The sequence below is a fragment of the Hemitrygon akajei genome, chromosome 4, assembly GCF_048418815.1.
Source record: "Hemitrygon akajei chromosome 4, sHemAka1.3, whole genome shotgun sequence".
In the NCBI taxonomy this organism is placed as follows: domain Eukaryota; kingdom Metazoa; phylum Chordata; class Chondrichthyes; order Myliobatiformes; family Dasyatidae; genus Hemitrygon; species Hemitrygon akajei.
Genome location: NC_133127.1, coordinates 145,497,968 through 145,514,928, shown reverse-complemented (window position 1 = coordinate 145,514,928; position 16,961 = coordinate 145,497,968). Strand labels below are relative to the sequence as shown.

At 42.4% G+C, this 16,961-nt stretch overlaps 1 long non-coding RNA gene across 1 annotated transcript; it reads right to left on the bottom strand.

The window, feature by feature from the left end:
* Positions 1-381: 381 nt before the first annotated feature.
* On the bottom strand, positions 382-15,454 carry LOC140726744 (uncharacterized). Its single transcript, XR_012098707.1, has 3 exons — positions 14,964-15,454; positions 9,349-9,662; positions 382-2,818 (listed from the first exon to the last, which is right to left on the bottom strand). It is a non-coding gene; the product is annotated as an uncharacterized lncRNA (long non-coding RNA).
* Between the last annotated feature and the right edge of the window lie 1,507 nt (positions 15,455-16,961).

Sequence of the window (16,961 nt, the reverse complement as noted above, 5' to 3'; positions counted from 1 at the left end):
TTATGTTAGCTGGAAGTATGACCTCCATGGTAGGGAGGGGCCCACTGCATAAGTAGTGGGTATTGGCAGCTGAGCTCACCATGAAGAATAGTGGGGAGGTGATCTAGTCTTTGAAAAACAGATAGCTACAGTATAATCTGCCTTTAGTGAGGATAGCTACAAGTTTCTGTATCAGGTAAGACTTAAGATCTTCATTTGAGTTCAGACCATCACGGAGAGAAAACCCAATGCCATCAAAGAAATACGCCACAGTCATGCAGCATCTGATGATTCAACATAAAGACCAATAATGTGTTGTCAGATAAAAGGTCATGACATTAAGCGGTCAGATCCAACACTCCATATAGTTCAAGTTAAATTTATTATCAAGGTCACCATAGACTACTTCAAGATTTGTTTTCTTGTGGGCATTCACAGTAAATACAAAGAAACACAACAGAATCAATGAAAAACCATACACAACAAGTGACAATCTAGCTGAAAAGACCACGAGCTGTGTAAATACAAAAAAAAACAAAAATAAAAATAAATTGTATTCTGAGTAAAAATATTAAGTTTTTTTATGTCCATGATATATAGCAGCAAAATTAGGCCATATGATCCATCAAATACGTTCGGTCATTCAATCATGGCTGAGTTTTCATCCCCATTCTTCAGCTTCTCATTGTAATACTTAGTCCTCGGATTCATGATTAACTTAAAAAATGAAAAAGAACATACAGATGTTGACCTTGTCCGATTCAGCATGTTTTCAGTAATTGACATCTGTGTGCATGAGTTAGGAAAAGAGGTGTCAGAATCTTTTATTCTTAACTGAATTAATTGTAAGGAAATGTTCTTTCTCTTAATTTACTACATCTATGCTCCAAGGAATTTCAATGAATAAAATATGTTTGATTACTCTGGAGTTAAAATTAATTAATACAGGATATAGCTATAAGTTATGTGAAAATCACAAATTCAGGACATAAAAAGATTGTGTGATAAGCTGCAATTTTTGAACGTCACAGTTTACAAGGACTTCATGAATTAGAGTGATTAGGATTGTTTGAACTATATGGCTGTACTGCGAAAAATGACAAAGAAAATAGTAAGATTATTGTGCTTTTTGATTAGTGTGCTCTTACAAATCAGATAAAATTCCATTGCTGATTCACTGCTTCAGAAATGTTTTGCTGCCTTAAAGTAAATAATGGTGAAACTACAGTATTCCCAAATGAGCATGTAGTATTGAAATTTAGATGCCCTTTTTGCTCATTCAAAGGCTGACTTGATGCATGAAACTCGATGTTGAAAGTTACGAATCCACATTTATTGTTCATGAGAATTGAACACATTGTCTGAGGACAAGATGTATAATGAGTCCACAGACACAAAAAAATGTAGGCAGTTTTTGAGAACAGCAAAAATAACTAAGCAGCAATACACAAGCTTTTGACTACATCATCATAAACCGAGACAGGCAGGCTATTGAGAAACCCAAACAAATACTGGAGGAACCCAGGAGGTCAGGCGGCATTCATGGAAAAGAGTTAACAGTAAATGTTTCTGGCCAAGACCCTTCTTCAGGACCGAGAAGGAGAGGGGAATATGTCAGAATTAAATAGTGGAGGGAGGGGAAGGAGGCTAGCTGGAAGATAACAGGTGAAGCCAGATGGGTGTGAAAGGTCAAAGGATAGAGAAGAAAGAATCTGTTAGGAGAGGAGAGTGAGCAATTGGAGAAAAGGAAGAAGGAGGGGAAGCTGGGGAGGGGGTGGAGATTTGTTCACTAGAAAGAGAAATCGATATTCATATCATTAGATTGGAGGGTACCCAGATGGAAACTGAGGCGTTGCTCCTCCACCCTGAGGGTGGCCTCTTCTTGGCACAAGAGGAGGGCATGGATTGACACATTGGAACAGGAATGGGAATGGAATTAAGATGTTTGGCCACTGAGAAGACCCAGTCATGGTGGATGGTGCAGGTGTGGTATTCACATTATATTGCTTCTGCCATTTATCTGTGGGTGATTCTTCAATTCGGGTTACTTTTGACCACTTGAAATTCTAAAAAAAATGAAATTTTGTTAGACTCTGTTTTGCTTATATTGTAAGCTTTATTTTAGGCTCTGAAATGAAGACCAGATCTTGGCATCAATCAACCTCTATTTTGTATATTTTAAGGTGTTTTTGCAGTTTTCATGGATGACTGTCATTATCTTTACACCAGCAAAATTCTAAATAGAATTTAAGATAAGATGACAAACAAAGATTTCAAAGTTAATCCTGCAAATAAAAACAATGCCCTTTGATAAATCTGTTTTAACTCAATTTTAAGTACATTTGGAATATATTGTTGAAACTTATTTTCTTAATCATGTCAATATTTTCCTTGGCTAAACAAGGCAACACTTGTTTACTAATTAAACCACATCTCATCAGGATCGCGTGTGTCCTTTGTCTCATGCAATCCTGGTTAACCCCTTCCATACCAGATGTAGCGATTCAAATCAACGGGTTTACTATACACTGTCAGGATGATATATAGAGTCTCTCAAAAGCAGAGGTGGAGGAGTATGCCTCATGATCAACTCCTGTTGGTGCACAAAGATGTCAGTGCTGTCCCAATTCTGCTCACCAGACCCAGAATATCTTGCAGTTAAGTGTCATCCATTTTACCTACCACAGTGGATTTTCAGGATCATTTTGGCAGTGATATACATTCCACCTCAGGACAATGTCAATCAGGCTTCAGATGATCTGAGAAATGGGATCAACACAGATGAAACAGCACACCCTAATGCCTTCACCATTGTTCTGAGGGATTTTACCAGACCAGTCTGAAAAAAAAATCACTAAGCAATTAACATCAACAGATCACTTGCAATACAAGAGGAAAAGAACACTTTTGACCTTGTTACACCTCCATCAAGAATGCCTACCATGCTATTCCATGCCCTCACTTCAGGAAGTCTGATCACTTGGCTGTACTTCTACTCCCTGAGTATAGGCAGATAGTAAAGACTGCAGCACCAGTAGTGAGGACCAAGAAGGTATGGACAAGGGAAACACAGGAGCGCTTACAAGACTACTTTCAATTGGTGGTCTGGACCATATTCAGGGATTCATCTTCGAATCTGGATGAGTATACTGCAGTTGTTAACAACTTCATTGAAACCTGTATGAATGAGTGTGTGCCTACAAAGACTTACTGTACATTCCCAAACCAAAAGCCGTGGATGAATCAGGAGGTACGTTGTCTGCTGTAGACTAGATCTGTGGCATTCAAGGCTGGTGACCCAGGTCTGTACTAGAATACCAGGTATCACTTGCAAAAGGCTATTTCAAGGGTGAAGAGACAATTTTGAACAAGGTTGGAGGCGACATCAGATGTATGACAACTCTGGCAGGGTTTTCAAAACATTACTTCCTAAAAAGTGAAACCCAATAGCATGAATGGAAAGCGATACTTCACTACCAGATGAACTCAATGTCTTCTACGCTCGCTTTGACAGGGAGAATATAACTACATCTGTGAAGATCCCTGCTGCACCCGGTGACCCTGTGATCTCTGTCTCGGAGGCCGATGTTAGGCTTTCTTTAAAGAAGGTGAAACCCCACAAGACGGAAGGCCCTGATGGAGTACCTTGTAAGGCTCTGAAAACTTGTGCCAACCAGCTGGCAGGATTATTCAAGGACATTTTCAACCTCTCACTGCCATGGGCAGTAGTTCCCACTTGCTTCAAAAAGGCAACAATTATTCCAGTGCCTAACAAGAATAATGTGAGCTGCCTTTAATGACTATCGCCCAGTAGCACTCACATCTACAGTGATGAAGTGCTTTGAGAGATTGGTCATGAATAGACTGAACTCCTGCCTCAGCAAGGACCTGGACCCACTGCAATTTGCTTATCACCTCAATAGGTCAATGGCAGACTCAATCTCAATGGCTTTGCACACGGTCTTAGACAACTTGGACAATACAAACACCAATGTCAGGATGCTGTTCATCAACTATACCTCAGCATTTAAAACCATCATTCCTACAATCCTGATTGAAAAGTTACGAAACCTGGGCCTCTGTACCTCCCTCTGCAAATGGATCCTTAACTTCCTAACTAGAAGACCACAATCTGTGCAGATTGATGATAACACATCTTCCTCGCTGACAAGCAACACTGGTGCACGTCAGGGGTGTGTGCTTAGCCCACTGCTCTACTCTCTCTATTCCATGACTGTGTAGCTAGGCATAGCTCAAATACCATCAATAAATTTGCTGATGATTCAACCATTGTTGGTAGAATTTCAGATGGAGACAAGGGGGCATACAGGAGCGAGATATGCCAACTAGTGGAGTTGTGTCACAGCAACAACCTTGTACTCAATGTCAGTAAGACCAAAGAGCTGATAGTGGACTTCAGGAAGAGTAAGACGAAGGAACACGAAACAATCCTCATAGAAGAATCAGAAGTGTAGAGAGTGAGAAGTTTCAAGTTCCTGGGTGTCAAGATCTCTGGGGACCTAACCTGATCCTAACATATCAATACGGTTATAAAGGAGGCAAGACAGCAACAATACTTAATTAGGAGTTTGAAGAGATTTGGTATGTCAACAAAATATATGTACGGTGGAGAGCTTTCTGACGGGCTGCATCACTTTCTGGTATGGGGGGGGGGGGGGGGGCTACTGCACAGGACAGAAAGAAGCTGCAGAGGACCACAGATTTTTAAGGCAGGTGGCTAGAGAACCTTGTTAAAGACATCCATGGGAAACATAAATGTAGATGGCCCATTCAAACTGGACATTGTCTAGTTTTGTTAAACAAAAAGAATAATGCTTATAGAACATCTGCCTAACCCTCCCCAACTCTGGAATAAGCAGCAATTCAAATTTCAAACAGATTAGAGAGATCATTATTTTTCAATTGTCCATAAGAGAGAACACTTTATTAACAATAAGAAAATATTTACTCTACCCTCTACACCAGGGGTGTCAAACTCATTTTAGGTCACGGGCCGGATTGAGAAAAATGCAGCTTCATGCGGGCTGGATCAGTCGGACGCGTGCGAACGCAGCTTTCGTTGCCTCCGTTTTTTCAGCCTGCTCTCATGTGTCTCAGTCTCTGCTATAACTACAAAGTGTTTCACTTTACAAATTCCGTTTCTTATGAAGAAGACTGCCGAGCAAGACTGCCAAATAAACACTAAAAACCCTGAAAACCTGGTACCTGAATAAACTCAGCATTAGCCATATCATACTCCATAGGCGCTTCGATTACTGGGGCCAGCTTTAATAGTAATTAGATATTATCTCGCGGGCCAAAGATAATTCCACCGCGGGCCTTGAGTTTGACATATATGCTCTACACACTTGTTTTTTTATCAGTAAGCTTTATGAAACTTTCACAAAAATCTCAACAACTCTGAAAAAAGCAACTCTTGAAATTTGAAGCAACTTCTTGAAGTCTCCGTTAGTGTACAGACAAAGCCTCAGGAAGATGGAGGTCCTTCTGCTCTTGCCTACTGGAGATTCTGGCAGAGTATCTCTGCTATAAAACTTTGTACTGACTGTCTTTTCTTATCAGCAGCCCTTTTGCTTCTTTACTGTTCACTCTTGGTAACTGTGAGATGATCTTAAGTTTTCCTGTCTCCCTTCTTATTTGGTATCTCTCTTTTTCTTTTTTAAGGTACTGCGGATATTTCACTGGGTCTTCTTTAATTGTGTCTCTCAATTTTTTTGATCGTTCTGCTGATGATTTTTGGGCCATCTTGACAACTTCACGAACGGTTTTGTGATGGTATAGACATGCAATGGTAATGACATTTCTCACTTTTTAAAGAAAAAGTTGGCTAAGTTTTGCACTTGCTAACTTGACTGGAAAGCTAGCTTGTAAAAGTAATTTAAGTATACAGAAATAAAGAGAACTTATTTATTTTTTTCGTTAAAGCACTCATCGTAACTTGTTTGGTAATGACACATAATAAACATGCTCTCAGATAAGGAGGTATAAATCTTGAAATTACTCACATTTCTGAACATCAAAATGTCGGCCTTCTGCCAGGACAGCCACATGCTCCCCTGTCTCTTATTTTTATAGCCACCATGTAAACAGTTCGAAAAAACTTGATTGGTCTCTAAAATGTGTTGTGTGTTGGTAATGCCAGAAAGCATTGGGGACAGTGCAATAACCCAGAGGAATTTGACATGTGTTTTAAAATTTCTTAAGAGAAAATACAAATTAAAAGTTTCATGAATGTAATACTATATTTTATTTACTTTATTTTGATGACAAATTTTCAGAGTCTGAGTAGGGGACAAACCCAAAATAGTGAAATTCTGGCACATTCAAGGTTTTAACACACTTAAAAATTAAGAAAATGTCATTTATGAAGCATAATGCAAAACAGTTTAGAGTTCCTATTATCTACCTTTTAACACCACAGTACTTGTTTTTGTAATATTACTTTTTCCTTGAAAATCTATCCCATGGGCAGATTATTTACCCTAATTAAAGAAACACCCTTATCTACTTATTTATTTGTCCAAGAACAAAGGAGGCTGAAAATAGCATAGCACATGAACATTTACAGGAACATTGAGAGGAAATTCAAGATTTTATCCTTAAGTCAGGCGTGAATGAAATTCTCAAAGTTGTTTGCCAGTTTCACAGTAGTTTTACAATCATTTATCTTGCAAATAGTCCAGACCATTTTGATCTTTGACTGCATTGCCCCTTGGTGTTGAAATGTCTGTATTTGGTCAACAAGGTAATAACTTACAATTAGTGATCCTCTTAAAGAAGGAAAACAGATTGTAACTGGAACTTTGACCTTTTTACAGAGCTTGCTGATGAAGGCTGTTGCAAACTGAGACAAAAGCGCAATTGTCTCTCAAGGCCAGTGTACTGGCAAAATTGGAAATTTGTTCTATTTGAGTTCCATTCTAGATCCACTAAACAACAATTACTGCTACTATAATTCAGTAAATCTCCAAAGCAAAGGAAAGTTAGATGTTCTCAACATAGCTTTGGACACAGGAATTCCTCTTGGTCACCATTTCATAAACATTAATTTTCCAATGATAATTTCAGTTCTTGAAAACATGACCAAGAGGATTAACGAGATCAGGGTAGTAAATGTTGAATATATGGGTTGTAGCAAAGCTTTTGACAAAAGTTCAAAAAAATTATCAAAATACACATCACCATATACTACCCAGAGATTTATTTTCTTGAGGACATTCACAGTAATTGTAGGCCTCCGTTAGTCTCGCTAGACCATGGATTTGTGTCTTCCAGGGCGCAAGCCTGGGCAGAGTTTTTTTTATGGAAGACCAGCAGTTGCCCAAGCTGCAAGTCTCCCCTCTCCATGCCACCGATGTTGTCCAAGGGAAGGGTATTAGGACCCATACAGCTTGGCACCAGTGTCGTCACAGAGCAACGCGTGGTTAAGTGCCTTGCTCAAGGACGCACATGCAACCTCAGCCAAGGCTCGAACTAGCAACCTTCAGATCACTAGACGAACGCCTTAACCTCTTGGCTGTGCGCCAGCACAGTAATTACAAAGAAGCACAATAGAATGAATGAAAAACTGCACACAAAGATGACCAATGTGCAAAACAACAACAAATTGTGCAAATACAATAAAAAGCCAAAATAATAAATAAATAAATAAACAAACAAACAAACAAACAAACAAACAAACAAACAAACACATAAATAAATATTGAGAACATGAGTGGTAGATTGAGTGAGTCCATAAGTTGTGAAATCAGTTCAGTGTTGGGGTAAGTGAACTATCCACTCTGGTTCAGCAGCCAGAGTAATGGATATTTGTTTCTGGGACAGGGGTTCTCATATTTTGTCAAGCTTACTTTCTAAACACAGCAACTGACACTTGTCAAGGTCAGTCAGTTGTAAGTATACTTCCAACTAATTTTGCTTATTAAATTCTAAATGACAAGCAGTAATCAGATTGAAGTTAAAACAAAGTACTGTGTATAGAGCAGCTTTGCAAACAAGCTCTCTATATAGTTAGAAGAAGGCTCGATCTGTGATAGACAGGAATGTATCCATTACTTTTAAAAGACATTTCTGTTCAAGGACATCAGTGTTTCCATTCCAGGTTGTGATGCAACCAGTCAGTACTCTCTCCACCATGCATTTTCACAAATTTGTTTAAATTTTAAATGACATGCCAAATCTCTGCATACTTCTAAGAAAGTGAAGGCATTGCTGTGCCTTCTTTGTAATGGAACCTACATGTTGGACCCAGGACAAATCCTCTTAAATGATAATGCCAAGGAATCTAAAGTCACTGACCCTTTCCATCTCAGATGAGGACTGGCTCATGGACCTCTGATACCCTCCTGCTGTAGTCAATAATCAGGTCGCTGCTTCCACTGATGTTGAATGGTGTCGTGGCACCATTCAGATAGATTTCCAATCTCCCTCCTATCTGCTGATTTGTGTCCACCTTTGATTCGGTCAACAGCAGAAGCGTCACCAGTATACTTAAATATGGCACTGGAGTTGTACTTACCCTCACAGTAATAAGTATCAACTGGGAAGAGATTTGCTAAGCACACAGCTTTGTGGTGCACCTGTGCTGTTGGTGACTGTGGAGGAGATGTTGTTGACAATCCAAACTGACTGGGGTCTACAAGTGAGGAAATCGAGGATCCAGTTGCACAAGGAGGTAATGAGGCCAAGGTCCCCACATGGTAGGCTGTTCCAGAAAGTTAGATCATATGAGATTCAGGGCAAGCTAGCCAATTGGATACAAAATATGCCTGATCAAAGCAGTGGAAGGGAGCCAGTGGAGGATTAATTTTCAGACTGCAGACCTGTGAATAGCAGAATGCTGCAGGGAACTGTGCTGGGTCACCTGTTGTTTGTCATTCATATTTATGATCTGGGTGAGAATGAAGGTGGCATGACCCCAGAACTGTTTGTGTGGTACACAGTAAGGGTTGTAACAGAATGTCGATCAACTGAGAAAACAGGAAAAATAACAGAAGAGGGAATTTAACTCAGACAAGTGCAAAATAACACATTTTGAGAAGTTATACCAGAGCAGTATACAGACAAGGAATAACAGGGCCCTGGGAGTACCACAGAACAGAACAAATTAGGGGATGCAAGTACGTAGTTCCCTGAAAGTGGCAATACGTGGAAACAGGATGGTAAATTGACATATAGTATACTTGCGCTCATTTTAATCAGCATTGAATAAAAGAATTCAGGTGTTATTTTACAGCACACTCGGATGTTAGTGAGACCAGATAGAACATAGAACGGTAGAAGACAGGTACATGCATGCATGTGGCTGTGAAGCAGACAGTGCCAAGTCTGTGCTTTTACCACACTCACCTTGGTATGAATATCAGGAAGTGCCAGTGCATTTGGACATCAAAGGTCTGTGACCACAATGGGTTCCAGCTGCCTGGGTTGCCTACTGTTCATTATGGACACCCTTTCAGGTAGACGCATCTTGTGTGACACAGGTGCTCAAATGAGTGTGCTGCCAGTATTGCCTATTGATCAGAAGGCAAAGAGTGACAAAACCTCACTAGAGGCAGCAGGATCCATACTTGCAGGACACGACAGGCGACGCTCTGCTTCAGTATGCAATGTTACAGCTGGGACTTGCTAAATTGGCTAGACCTCTGCTCGGTGCAGATTTCCTGTGTATAGAAGGACAGATAGTTGTTCTTAAGGAATACTGGCTTGAGAATGTCAAGGATATTGGATCATTACCCTGCTCCCCCAGTAAGTTCCCCACAACGACTCTGTCAAGCGCATGCACCACCGCTTGTCAACAGCTGGTGAATTCCCAACCCTCAGCAAGCCCACATTCTCAACTACAGTCACAAAACATGAGGTCATGCGCCACATTTCCACAACTGGCCCACTGGTCTGTGCCCACAGGTGTAGACTGGACTCAGAAAAGCTGGCAACCATGAAGGCTGAGTTTGCCAACATGGAAAAGTGTCACAGTCCAGTCTGTGGACTCCGCATTCCAGTTCACGGTCCGGTCCATAGACTCCACATTTCCTGTTCCCTGTGTTCCATTGGGCACCTTGATTGAGGCACCTCATCCTCATTTCGAGCCTGCAACATAAATAGCTCCGGGGTTCAGCTATTCCTTTGCCGGACCGTTATCAGAAACTCACACTCAGAAGCTCATCACCAGAAACCTTAACAAATCCACCACCTCAATCATTACTCTGTCCGACACATCTAAGACTTTTTGGCATGTTTAGCCATAAAGTTAATTTTTTCTACAGTTGACTTAGTTATGGGCTAACAATAGGTGCCTGTGTGCTTGGAGACATTACCAAAACGGCTGTGATAACCCTGTTTGGCCTCTCTGAGTTTCTGTGCATGCTGTTTGGATTGAAAAATGCAGCACAGACTTTCCAATAGCTGATGGACTCTGTACTAAAAGACTTAAATTTCCTTTCTGTTTACCTAGATGACATGCTTGTCACGAGTGCATCCAAATATGAACATGTTTCTCATCTCCGCACACTTTTTGAGCACTTAAGCCAACGCAGGTTGATTATTAATCCTTCTAAATGCCAGTTTTGTTTGTCAACCATTGACTTCCTCAGCCATCGCATCTCAGCAGAAGCTGCAAAACCCCTCCCATCAAAAATCTCCACTACTTTGGATTTTCCACCACCATGCACTACAAAAATCTACAGGAGCTTTTAGGTATGACAACTTTCTATCATTGCTCCATTCCACTGGCTGCTGAACTGATGCTCCCCCTGTGTAGTGCCCCTAATTGCATGCTTGACTGGTCAGTGGACATGACCAGAGATTTTGATGACTCCAAATGAGTTTATTCCAGTGCGACCCTACTGGTGCACCCACTCCCCTATGCACCCATAGCCATTACTACTGACACTTCAGACAATGCTGTGGGTGCTGTGCACGAACAGTTCATCAGACGCATGTGGAGGCACTCGCTCGCCTTCTTCAGCCAGCAGCTCCGTCCCCCACTAAAGGAGGTATGGCACGTTTGACCGTGAGCTTCTCGGTCTCTACCTGGCATTTTTGTTTTCTTCTAGAGGGCTGCCATTTTACAGCATTCATTAACCACAAACCACTTGTGCATGCGATGGCCAAAATATCAGACCCTTGATCCGCATAGCAGTAACGCCACCTGGCCAATGTATCGGAGTAAACAACTGATAGACAACGCATCAAGGGAAAAAATAATTCTATGGCTGATTGCCTGCCATGGCCAGTAGTTGAGGCTACACATATAAGAGTTGACTATGACAGCATTACAGCCCACCAAGCTACCAGCCCAGAGGTCCAGACTTACCAAACAGGAGACACAGGCCTGTGGTTGGCTGACATTGCGTTTGGGGAAGCTGGGGTTTCTCTCCTGTTTGTGTGGCACAGCCTTAGAAATGACAAGCATGATTGGACTGCAGCCTGTGTGGAGTGGCAGCGGGCAAAAATTAGCCATTATGTTCAGGCACCACTGGGGGGGGGGCTGTGTAGAGTAATGTCATGGGTGGGGTTTCCCTTTAAGAGGCTGGTCTAATATAATGACATGAAGTTCTTTACCGCGCTTTAGGTTCTGTATTTGGAGGACAGTAAAGAAGTATTATAATTTCCTTTAAACTTAAAATGCCCCTCCCATTTTATTTATGAAAACCTACAGTATCATCCACAAACTTACTAACTCACACCTTTACATTTTCATCCAGGTCATTTATATACATCAGAAACGGCAGAGGTCCCAGTACAGATCCCAGTCAAACACGCCAAACTAAAATCCATGTGGATAACATCCAAAGCTCTAGGTTCACCAGTCACCCTTGTCACCTCATCAGAAAACTTAATCAAGTTGATAAGATGTAACTTGCCACGTGCAAATAGTGCGTGGCTCTTCCTAATTAGGCCATGGTTTTCCAAATGTTCATAAATCCTACCCTAAGAAGTCACTCCAGTAACTTCCCTACCACTGATGTGAGACTCACCAGTCAATAGTTTCCAAGATTATCCCTGGTTCCTTTCTTGAATAAGGCCAACCCTCCTGGAACTCTCCTGTGGCTTCAAGAGGACACGAAGATATTGCTGAAAGCCCCAGCAATCTCATTTCTCGCCTCGCTCCAGAACCCTTCAGGCCTCGGCAACTTATCCATCTTAATGCTCTTTAAGAGACCCAACACTACCTTCTCCTTTACCTCAAAATGCCCTAGCATATTAATATGCTTAGTACGTTTCTCCCTGTCCCCACATCCTTCTCCTTGATAAATACTGATGTGAAAATCTCAGTAAGTGCCTCAACCACATCTGCCACATCCAAGCAGATGTCCCCCAGCCCTTTTTCCTTGTGTGGTCCTACCCCCTCTCTAGTTATCCTCTTGCTCTTGATGTATGATGTATAGAATTCTGCTTGCCAAGAATTTTTCATGACCCCTCCTGACTCTCCTAATTCCCTTCTGGAGTTCTCTTCTGGCTCCTTTTTAATCCTCAGTGGTTCTGTTTGTTTCTAGCTTCCTAATCTTTACATACTTAACCTTTTCCTATTTGACAAAATTCAACACTTCTCTCAACATCTAAGGTCCTATTACCTTGCCATCTTTGTCCTTCCTTCTTATTGGAACATGCCTGTTCTGTACACTGTACATTTGATCTTTAAACACCCTCCACTTGTCAGATGTGGACTTGCCAAAAAACAGCTGTTCCAAATTAACTCACTCTAGTTTCTGCCTGTTCCCACATAATACTCTGACTCAAGATCCATACTTATCCTTATCTATAACTTTCTTGCATCTTAAAGATTTGTGGTTACAGTTCCCTAACCACTAACCCAGTGAAAGGTGAGTCACCTGTTCAGGCTCATTACCCAACACCAGGTCCAGTACAGCCCCTCCTCTTGTTTAACTATCTACATTTTGATTTACGAAACCCTCCTAGATGCACCTAACAAATTTCAGCCCCATCTGAACCTTTTGCACTAAGAAGGTTCCAGTTTATACTAGAGAAGTTGAAGTCCCCCATGCCAACAGCCCTATTGTTTTTACACCCTTTCTTAACCTGCCTGCATATCTGTTCCCTAATATCTTGGTGTCCATTGTGGTGTCTGTAGTATAATCTTATCAGAGTGATTGAGTTCTGCCAATATAGACTCAGTGAACAAGCCCTCTATTATGTCCTCCTGACTGCAGCTGTGATATTGTGCCTGATCAGAAGTACAACTCACAAACCAATTCTTCTTTTATCTATCTTTTCTAAAAGAACAAAACCCTGGGGCATTAAGGGACCCATTCCTGTCTCTCTTTCGACAAAGTTTCTAGAATGGCCACAACATCATTATAGAGTAGTTTGCTTTCATGGCCATCGTACTATTGAAAGGATATGTTTAAGATTGACAGCATGCATGAAAGCTTTTGTACGTGTTGATTTGACAACAATGTTGTCCTGACTTGAGTTAGGCAGAGGGACTATTTAGTCTAGGAATATTTACTCGGGCCTGAATGAGACTAAAGGGTGACCATACAAAGGCTTCTAAAATCATGAGGGGGCACGGCAAGGGTGGATTATCATAGTCTTTTCCGAAGGTAGGGGAGTATAAAACTAGAGGGCTCATCTATTATTATAGAAGGGAAAAAATAAAAGGGGATTTGAGAGGAAAGTTTTTCACACAGATGGTGATTGATGATGATGACTCAGGCCTGAGAGGCCAATGTCAGGCATTTTCTTGCCTTACAAGACGCGGAATGAAAGACTGTGTAGTACGCCGCTCCTCACACAGGTATTTGGCAGTATTTTTCTTTATTTTACGAGGTCGAGTTGCAAGCTCAACACTCAACCCGGCACGGGTGAAAAGTGTACTTGGGAACAGAGCGACTGGATTCGAACCCGGGAACCTCCGTTCCAGAGTCTGGCGCTGATGTCACTGCGCCACCAGCCGATGGTGATTGGTATGTGGAAAAGGCTGCCAGATAAAGTTGTTGAAGCAAGTGAAATTGCAGAAGGGTCATGATGAAGGGTCTTGGCCCAAAATGTCAACTGCTTACTCTCTTCTATAGATGATGCATGGTCTGTTGAGTTCCTTCAGCATTTTGTGTGTATTACCTTGTAAGTAAACCTTTTTACATCAGTAGATAGAATAGTACTTGATACTGAAAGTCCATGTGGTTTATTCAGCCCTTTGACTGCTTCTGAGTTTTTGCATTGGTTTCAGCAATAAATTTCAAAATGTCCGTAGACGGACGCCAAATATTAAGGCAGTTGAACGGTTGAGCAATTAGCATGAGCTAATGGGAAAGCCACCTGTTGTGAGAAGCTTGCAAATAAGGAGTTTAAAATACATCAGCTAAGCATAAAGGTCAGTGAGTTCAAAGTGGATAATGATCCTACAAGTTAACTCCCCTTTCTTGTGTCTAAACTATGCCCATCCCCCATGAAACCCAAATATTTTAACAGAACAATATTGCCAATTGCTGTCTAAGGCAAACATCCTGGATTATTTGCGGCTTAGTAGTAAATTTGTTTTAATAACATATTTATCAACCTGTCTTAATAACAAATTATTTATAATAAATATATTGTAGAGCCTATCTTTCCCAAGAGATTGCATTCAAAATACTCAAGATGTTCTATTTAAATGTGGAAGACAGTGATGTGAAAATGGCTCAAAAATATACATTTTTGCAGCTTGACTCCCTATTCCTGCACCCAAATTGTCAGGGTCCGGTCCGGAATCCGCGTTCCGGGTCTTGATCCGGTCCGAGGGCTCTGGATTCCGGGTCCTGCAGTTGTCCCTCCCATCACCCGTGATCTAGTTAGGACCCTCCTGGCTCAAGGAGGCACACCTGTAACTCATTGAGCTGCAGGTGTTTATAAGGGGCCTTGGGACTGGGACCAGGCGGGTGGTCGTTTTGTTCTGTTTCCCCGCCAGCTCCGAACTCTTCTCTGCCCCGTACCAGTACTGCCAGGTTGGTCCTCTCCCCTACCTTTCTTCCCATGTGCTGGTCCCGCTTCTCCGCTCGTTTGTTTTGTTTGCGTGGTCACGCTATCTGCCAGCCGTTCCCGATTTTCCTGTTATCATGACTGTTGTGTTGGTTACCCTGGACCTATGCCCGTTCCTACCCCTTGGCTCTGTCGGGCAGGCCCGGCCGACCCGCCGCGTCCCGGCGGGGGTTCTGCCCCATCCTCCTCTTCCACCCGAACCCGGGGATTGTGCCCCGCACCCACCTAGGGGTCCGCGTCGTTCCCAGGCCTCCAGTGTTTCCGCCTGGGAGGCGGCCCTACCTGGGATATATGTGGCCCGCCCAGGGAGGGCTCTCCGCCAGCCTATCATGCCACCTAGACCTGCCTGCCTGCCTGAACCCCTGGGACCTGTCTATCTGCCTGCCTGCCTGAACCCCGGGAGCCCGCTCCGCTCTGCCTGCCTGAACCCCGGGAGCCCACTCCGCTCTGCCTGCCTGAACCCCGGGAGCCCGCTCCGCTCTGCCTGCCTGAACTCCGGGAGCCCGCTCCGCTCTGCCTGCCTGAACCCCGGGAGCCCGCTCCGCTCTGCCTGCCTGAACTCCAGGAGCCCGCTCCGCTCTGCCTGCCTGAACTCCGGGAGCCCGCTCCACTCTGCCTGCCTGAACTCCTGGAGCCCGCTCCGCTCTGCCTGTCCGAACTCCGGGAGCCCGCTCCGCTCTGCCTGCCTGACACTCTATCTACCTGAACCCCAGCTTTACCCTTAACTGCCATGGCATCCCCATCCTGTCCTCCCCATATTACTTCAGTGTCTGCGTCCTGCGTTTGGGTCCATCCGGCCCCGTTCCTGACACAAATCCAAGCATTGATACAATAGAGTACAATTATTTTGACAAGATGATTTGCTAATTACGTCTTGGAGCAGTTTTAACACTTTATTTTTAATAAAGAGAAAATAAATATGTTTAGGAAAGGACCAAATAAATTACAATTTTTATAAAATGTCAGATCATTGGAGAGAGGCAAATTATTTAATAGCTCTGTCAAAAGCTGTGTGGGAAAGCTGCACTATCCATCACAAAAATAAAGCAGGTCGAATTTCTGCCTCAATTTTCTTTATATATCTTACATAAGTGACTTTGTAATGACAACAACTATGTACATCTGTTTAAATGAATAAAGACTATATAAATCCTAGATGGACGCTTCTGCCCTGTGGTACAGCAGCAGCCTGAACTAATAAACTAGGTAGCATCTCCGAGGGCATTCACAGAGTACCAGTGGTAAGGGAGCAAATATTGTTGTTGCAGGAAAGGACAACAGATATTTACCCTATGGGCTACCAGTCCTCCTTAAGTAGACATACTGTACCAAATGGCATTTTAATCTCGGGTCAAGCATGCCAAAGTCACACATGTAGCAGCACTTTTGAGCACTTATTAAATGGCTGAAGACTTCTAGGCTATTTTCAGTTTAATTTCAATAGAAAAAGTTATGATCACTGAATTGCATCCTTCACTTTGAAGTTACAAACACAATTCCCAGAAGCAATCCTAGCAATGCAACTCACTTGATACCATGTTGCAAACTTTAGGTGTCAGAAAATGCTTCTCAGGGATATGAAAAAATAAGATACAAATTCACTTTCAACCCTGCTTATTTTCACAGAATGATTCACAATAGTTCAGCACCCCTTGAGTGGGAATGTTGGGATTAAGTGAAAGCAAATTAAGAACACATTGTCAATAAACAAAAGAGTTTGTGCAGTTGCTGGAAATCTTGAGCAGCACACACAAAATGCTAGGGGGACAGCAAGTCAGGCAGGATCTACGGAGGTGAATAAACGTTAATGTTTCAGGTTGAGATGTTTCATCAGGATTGAGGAAAGGAAAGGAGGGCAGAATAAAAAGTTAGGGGAGGGGAAGCAATACAAGCTGCCAGATGATGGGTGAAACCAGGTGAGGGGGGAAGATGTGTACTTGTGGGAGAGGGGATAAAGTAATAATCTGCGAGATGATAGGTGG